The sequence below is a fragment of the Populus euphratica genome, unplaced genomic scaffold, assembly GCF_000495115.2.
Source record: "Populus euphratica unplaced genomic scaffold, PopEup_1.0 scaffold196.1, whole genome shotgun sequence".
Lineage (NCBI taxonomy): Eukaryota > Viridiplantae > Streptophyta > Magnoliopsida > Malpighiales > Salicaceae > Populus > Populus euphratica.
In genome coordinates this window covers 1-7,708 of record NW_011500075.1, presented here as the reverse complement: position 1 = coordinate 7,708, position 7,708 = coordinate 1, and the positions used below count along the sequence as shown (strand labels likewise).

The 7,708-nt window shown below is 33.0% G+C and overlaps 1 protein-coding gene across 1 annotated transcript in view; it reads left to right on the top strand.

Annotated features, from left to right (window-relative positions):
- LOC105108584 (dehydration-responsive protein RD22-like) overlaps positions 1-2,398 on the top strand; it is a 6,067-nt gene extending 3,669 nt beyond the window's left edge. Inside the window, exons 2-3 of the transcript XR_839085.1 lie at positions 2,184-2,280; positions 2,336-2,398. The gene's annotated coding sequence lies outside the window, so the exon portion shown is untranslated. The remainder of the gene's footprint in view (positions 1-2,183; positions 2,281-2,335) is intronic.
- Positions 2,399-7,708: the final 5,310 nt, after the last annotated feature.

Below are 7,708 nucleotides of genomic sequence, written 5' to 3'. Positions count from 1 at the left end.
AAAACAAACCAGGTTAAACTAGCGGGCAACAAACACGCTATAAAGCTAGGACGGCAGTATCAATAAGTTTTTTAGAAAGAAAGAATATAAACAGCTAGTTTTTTATAAAGAGAAAAGCTACAATGGTGGTAGAGAAAAACAAACCAGGTTAAAATACAATTTAAAATTATAGCATTCAATGGATATAATCTTTTTTTTGGTAAGTATTTAATGGATATAATCACCATATCTAAACGTGATATTTTTAAATATCATAATTGTGAATTATCAAATATATAAAGTATACTATATGACTAATTATTTTTTAAACTATACAATTTTTTGTCAATATTTCTAATGTTCCTCGCTAATATACAAAGTATGCTATGTGACCTATTATCGCGTCTTGAATGCCGGGCAGACAAAGACAGAAGTGAGGGAAGGCGTGGTCACTATCAACCCCACACACTTGCACCGCCTGTAAGAGAGAGCGCAAGGACAAAGCTGCCCTCACTGCCTCGAGCAAGCAGCGCTGACAGCTCTGTCAGCGAGCGTCAAAAATGGAAGGAGTCGATTGCAAAATGATATGCCTCATTCCTTGAGCAACCCCATTTCTCTCTCTCTCTCAAGCCCTATTGGCTACAAAGCAGACCTTGTGTCTTTGAGCTTGTCTCTACCTTTGACTTGTCAACTTCTCACTTCACACGCGTGTTGTTTTGCAGGATATAAACAAATTTACCTCCATAAATAATGTCACTTGCTCACTTCTTCATTATCTTCAAAACATGTCTCTAGCCAATTCCCAATTCTTGTGCACTGCTCCTCCTTTTCTTTCTTACTCTCTCCCTCTACATTACCTTCTCCACCGCTGCCAATACCATTGATTTATCTCACACGACAGTGGCTGTGGCCGCTGACAATATATTTTTTACAAGGATAGTAACGTGCAAATCCGATAAGATAAAAGATAAGGGACAAGATAAGATGTAAAATAAAACACACAAAAATTTACATGGTTCACCAAATTGAACTACGTTCACATGCAAATATAGAAGAATTTTACTAAGTAATGTGAGAATACAACTTCTCTCTAATAATAAAAAAAATAACTGAAATCTCTCTATTACTAAAAGAAAATACCTCACTTACTATCTCACAAATACCTCATAATTTTATAGGATTACCCTCTCCTCATCTTCTCTACTTGCTCTCAAGTTTTTCTCTTGTGTTATATATAATGTTTGGATGCATTATTTATTTATAAGTAAACATCTATGTAAGATACAAAGGTAGAACAAGTAGCATCAATTTAATATCTATAATTTTTAATTAAAATGTAAAAGTGTAAAAGAATAGCTTCACACCTTTACCAAAGAAAGTTGCCACCTTCCTCCCTAGCGATATTTCTCCACATACTGAGAAGTATTGGTACTCAAGGTTGCCCAACACTCCATTGCCAAAAGCCCTGAGATATCTTCTACAACCTGGTCATTATCCTTCAATCACCAGAGAATTCGCTAATGAAAACGTAAGTGCTACTGTTATCCAAAGAATCTATAGAAGAGTTTACAAACGAGGTTATAAAAGAGGCGATAAAAAACCCCTAAAGTCTGCCCTCCCTGACTCAACGATATTTTACCAGGACGACGATCTCCGTCCAGGTAAACAAATGAAAGTTCTTTTTACGGAGAGTGGAACCAAGGTTAGTTTCTTGCCCCGTCAAGTCGCAGAGTCTATACCATTTTCGAGTGACAAAATACCAGAGATTTTGAAGTACTTTAAACTAGAAGTCAACTCAAAAGAGGCTCAGCTTATCAGAGAAGAAATAGGAGGATGCGAGGAGCCTAACATGGAAGGAGAAGACAAATATTGTGCTACATCCCTAGAGTCATTAATTGATTTTAGTGTTGAAAGGCTTGGCCAAAGTGTTCGGGTACTCTCGACCGAAGCAGGCAAGAAGCAAGAGTATACGGTTTCAGCCGCAGTGAGAATGATTGGAGATCATAAAGCAGCAGTGTGTCACAAGATGAGATATCCTTATGCAGTGCACTATTGCCAAGTAATCGCAGACACAGAGGTTGATGAGGTTCCATTAGTGGGTGCTGATGGCACGAAAGTGAAAGCTGTAACAGTTTGCCACCTCAACCATATGGCGTTTCAATTTCTCAAAATTAAGCCAGGACCTGCTGTTTGTCACTTTCTAGATAGTGATACTCTCGTTTGGATGCCAAAGAAGGATAAAAAATGACCCCATGAGCATAGGTAAAAGCTTGGTATTGATCAGCAGAGGGCTTTAATAAGTTTGTTGCGTTGCTGTCGTTGCTGTTTATATTGATTAGCAGAGGGTTTTAATAAGTTTGCTGCCTTGCTGTCGTTGCTGTTTATAATATGTATGTACTTCCGTCCCTTCCCTGTTGTCGTAGCTGTTTATAATATGCATGCACTTCCGTCTCTTCCCTGTTGTCGTAGCTGTTTATAATATGCATGTACTTCAGTCCCTTCCCTGTTGTCGTAGCTGCTTATGTTTGTCATACACACGCACCCCTTCACCCTGTTTTAGTGTGGAAGCCCTGGTTTCCTTAAGAAGAAGGTGATCCAGAAAAACCAGCCTTATCAGGTATTCACATTCAGAAGTACAGTTGCAATTTGGTATATATGCTTATAAAATGTGATCCCATAATCAATGGAAGAAACCTCGGCCAATAACTAAAAGAAAAAACAAACGAACAAACGAACATATGTATACATATATAGTGGAAGGAATTTGCAATGTGAGAGATTAATATAAACCATTTAGATTAAGTTTTAAGATTTATATGTTTTTAACATAGTATCAAATTCTTATTAACTAAGTAGTTAAGAGTTTAAATCGAATCTCGGCATACTCGTTTTCTTTACTTAAATTAATAAAACTAAATATAAAATAATAATGATTCTGTATAAGTTCCAAGTAAACAAAAACTTTCATTGCACTGCTGCACTCTCTGCCGTCCATGAACTGGTCATGAAAAATAGTCTTATAGTGTTGTATCTGCCATATAAGAGAATAGATATGGTGACCCTACAAGGCGGTTTAAAGAATCATAATTTTGAAAAAGCTTAAGGACAGTCTGAAAACATAAATTACTAGCATGATGCTTGACTGAAACAGAGGGACCAGATGGCGATGACAGGTTATCGCACACCAGAAACAGCGTGTTCAATCATTCAAGTTGTTTGATTATGCTATTTCAGTTGTTTTCTATAAATTAACGGTGTATTTTGTAATCGCATCCTATGAAATTACTATATATGTTCTTCAATAACTAATCAATATTTCCTCCCTGTCTTGCTTTCTCCGCTCCATAGGTAACATAAATCAATTTTTTTCTATTTCAGTTGACTCATTCCATTGAAGTCGCTACATTTTCCCCCACTTGCAGTTGCCTTTTAATTTCTATCTTCTCTTAATAGGTAAAAACACTTTTTAAAAAAAAAACGTCAAGAAAAATAACTCAAAGTCTGTCACAAATATGCTAGATAAACTTGTAATACAAAATGTTATTCTTTAGGAATGATGTTTATAAACCATGAAGATAAAATACAATTCATTAAGGATGGCCTGGGTAAGGGTCTTTAGATAATCTTTTATTGACTTTTGAGATGCATTCTAGTGGAGATATGCATTGTGCAATTCATGATTTATAGCCACAATTCCATAAAGAACATGCTCAACATAGTCTTGTGAATCTGACTAAAAAAGATCCTGTTTGCGAGTTTTTAAGAAAACTAGATAGGAAGCCTATCCCCGACCTATAAAGGGCATTTAAACCATTTTTAGAGGTAAAACCAAAGAAAGATGTGAGCCATAATCACAACTATTTGATGACTAATTGATGAGTAGGTGACCAACTCTTGACTTGGTGACAATCCTTATCTTCTCTTGATCCCTCCACGATTCGCATAAATTGATCAACTATGGACAATCGTAAAAAGGTTAGATTGGATTTACACCATCGTTTATAACTATTTTGTGTCTTTTGATTTTATTATTATATTTTGCTGTTTCTTATACTTTTCTATTGATTTTATCAATGTCTTTAAAATATTTTTTATTTGTCCTTAGTGTGGGGTGTGATCCTAGTCAGGGTTTTTTTAAAAGAAATATTCTATCAAGCTCAAATGGGAACCAAAAAGGATATAATTTTTAGAAAGTGAAGGGATAATAAAAATGATATTTTCTCACTTCAAGAAAGATTGGTTAAAATCAATAAATTTTAACCTTGATAATATCAATTAATACATGATCTCTAAGATATTAACCACTAAAATTAATTTGATCATCATATAATAATTCCCCATTTCATAATTCAATTTTATATCCACATCACTTATTAAGTAGGCCACGATAGAATAGTCCAATAAGAGCCTTGTTCTTCATACATTACTTAATAAATATTATAAAATTTTCAAACTATAATAAGCCTTTTATATATAACTGTGCCCATCACTTTTGAATAACCCAGAATGAAAAGATATAATAACATATCATGTTCTTTAAAACCCAAGATAAAAAGATTCAATATATAAGAGATATTGTTCTTTAGATGTTGTTTAATGGATAATAAATATAATATCTTGAATAACATTATATCCGTTTAGGCAAACCTTAGCATGAAACCACATTAAAACACATTTATCATTGAAAACAAATAATAATAAAACTCACTTTAGGTATGATGTATAAGCAAGGACGGAGCTATGATTTTTTTTTTTATCTTGAGCTATTAAATAAATATATAAATATTTTTTTAAGATCGATTATTAACTTATGTACATGAATTTTTGAAGTTAATAGTAAAGTTTTAATTCAAATACACTACTCAAAATATTAAAAAATAAATTTTAAAGTACATAAAATTAAAACGAAAGTAAAAATAAACTCACTATTCAAGTTACATCCTTTAATATTTTATAAAATATAATTCATCTATAATCAAATCTGAATCGATATTGTAATAATTCATCAACTAGGATAAAATAAGAATCTTATGTCAACTAGAAAACAAAGTAATTAATTTTTTTTTCTTTTTCAATTTCTCCTTCCTTCACTTGATTCTTCCCTAAATTAGTGTTTTATAAGTTGCACTTTGTAAGTTTACAAGGTTATTTTGTTGCTTTTCTTTTTTTTTTTCCTTGGATTTTTTATATTTTTCTCTTACTTTTTTTTATTTCTGTCTCGCCTTTTCTTTTCTTTCTTTTTCTATTCTACTTCTGCCCAGTTGGCAACATATAAAAGGAAGGAGGAGCTGATTTGTTTTATTTTTTAATGGCGAATAACTATTTTACTCTTAATGAGTTATTTTGCTTTTATTAGCACTACCAAGCTCCGTTTATCCTAAAATTTTAACCAAATTTTATTCAATATATTTTAAGATCCCTCATAAAATTTCAGCTCAATATGATGATCGTATTGAAAATTACGTCTAATAACATAAAACTGGTCAAATTGTGATTTTTTATTAAATTTTTAAATTTCTCTAAAAATTCTGATATTTTAAACCAAGCTAAAATATCATATTAAAAGGCTTCACTTAATTTTTCAAAAAAACTTGATAACTTAACTTAGAATTATAATTTTTTTTTTTATATAAAACTAGTTAAAAAAATATTAATAAAATCTTGACCTAGGCTGAAGCCCATTCCAGCCTTTACCATGCCTCCAGCCCATTCCAGCCTTTACCATGCCTCCGCCTACGTGTATAAGTGATTTTGTCAAAAAACATGTAGTATAGCTTCATTAATGGAAGTACCGCTACAAAAGACAACCATCAAGGCTCTTCTGTGTTTTTGGGACGCTTCATATAGAATGTTTCTCTTTCAATGAAATTGATACAGTGCCATAACTATTTTCAGCTGGAGAGCAATTTGGATATTGAGATCAAAGCCTTATTGTGGGAAATATCCATGGGTTCTTTTGCATGGAATCATCGGGTATATCAGTTATGATCCACCAATAGTTGCTAGGGAGTTGGGGTCTCAGCAGTGCATTCCGAGAACTCTTGGTTCGGACCAATTTGGTAAAAGTTCTAAAGACATCCTCCTCGAGCATTATAGCTCAAACAAGAAAGCATGGGATATTCAGGGAATAGAAGAGCAACCATTGGCCCAAAGAGAGCCCTGCTTATATATATACAGTGGCGTCGTAATAAAAGGAGGTATTGTTATCCTGCAACATTGGAGTCTTTCCAGGAGATCAATAACAGAGAAAACTTTTCCAAAGTTTCATAGAAATGAAAAAAAAAATTATTGATTCACCAATTTGGTTAACGAATGTTTTGCTGAAATATAATATTATTTCTAAAATTACACTTAGGCTTTATATTCCGGATGGTGATTAAAAATTTAAAATTTAAAATAAAATAAAACATTATTAAAATAATAAAAAAGAAGAAGAAAGAAGTAAATTTGTCCATGGATCCCATCTTATCTTTTCTTTGTTGGTTTGCTAGCGATATCTCAAAATGGAAAAACCCAAAAGAGTCCCTTTGATTTCCCTTTTTTGTTTTTTGGATGTTGATGGGTTTTTTAATAATAATAATAATAATAATAAAAAGATTGAAGTATATTTTATGGCAACTTAATTAAATCTTACATAATTGTCGAATCGAAACAATATGCAAGAGTAAAGTTTAGATTCACATCCAGCTCAACATCATTTGTAAATAAGCTTATTCTGTAAGACAAATACAGTTCGTTTATTATATGGATAAACCAAATCAGTCTATTTTTCTAAATTTCACTTGATTCCAAAACTTAAAAACTTGATCACTTAGGGTCTCTCGCTCATCCCGGGAAAAATACAGTACTGATGAACAGGAACCAGGGCCGCCTTGAATATGCCATAGTATGTCAACTTGAAGATGTCGCATTATATGCAATCTGATCCTAATGGAATCACACACATCAAACAGACTGCCAGTAAAGCTGATAGGGACAGATGTGGTCATGCAGCAGCTGGAAACTCGCCAAAACATCCCCCAATGATGACATCAACTGATTTTCTAGCAAATTGCAGTAACTAATTATACAAGTTTGGCCGAGACAGAATGATAACCATAAAGAACTGCAAGTAAATTAACTTAACCGTAAAGAAGTGCATTAGTCATAGATCCATTACAATCCCAGATCCTAAACAAAGTAAACTTGTATAGCTAGGAAGGCGTTAAAAGGATCCACTCCATGGTCAGTAAAAGCGTGATCTCTAAAATTAGCATCTTATAGATAAGGTATGGTTCGTGTAAGATAGTTCATTAGGTGGCCAAAAGGTCAGATGCCGGTCCTATTGCTTTGGATGATTTGGAATCAGCTGGAGCTTTAGCTTGTAAAACCTGTACAGTACTATCTAAAGATCTAATTCCCACTACTCTATCTGTAACTGGGTTTCATCAAAATGGAATGAAACACGACCATAAAATCAGCTAACACTAATAGAATTACCGGTGGATTTTTTTTGGTCTATCAAGAGAAATAATTCCACCTCTACGAATTACCAATAAATTTATTTTTTTGTCCATCGATAAAAATAATTTCACCTCTACTTTTATCGTATATACTAACTATAATCTGTCGGTGATATGGTTGGTATATACCAACTATATAATTATTGATGACTTTTATATTAATTATAGAGCCAATTGCACCATAGGAGATATAGAGAGGGAAATTTTATGCGAATGAATGTCCTCAT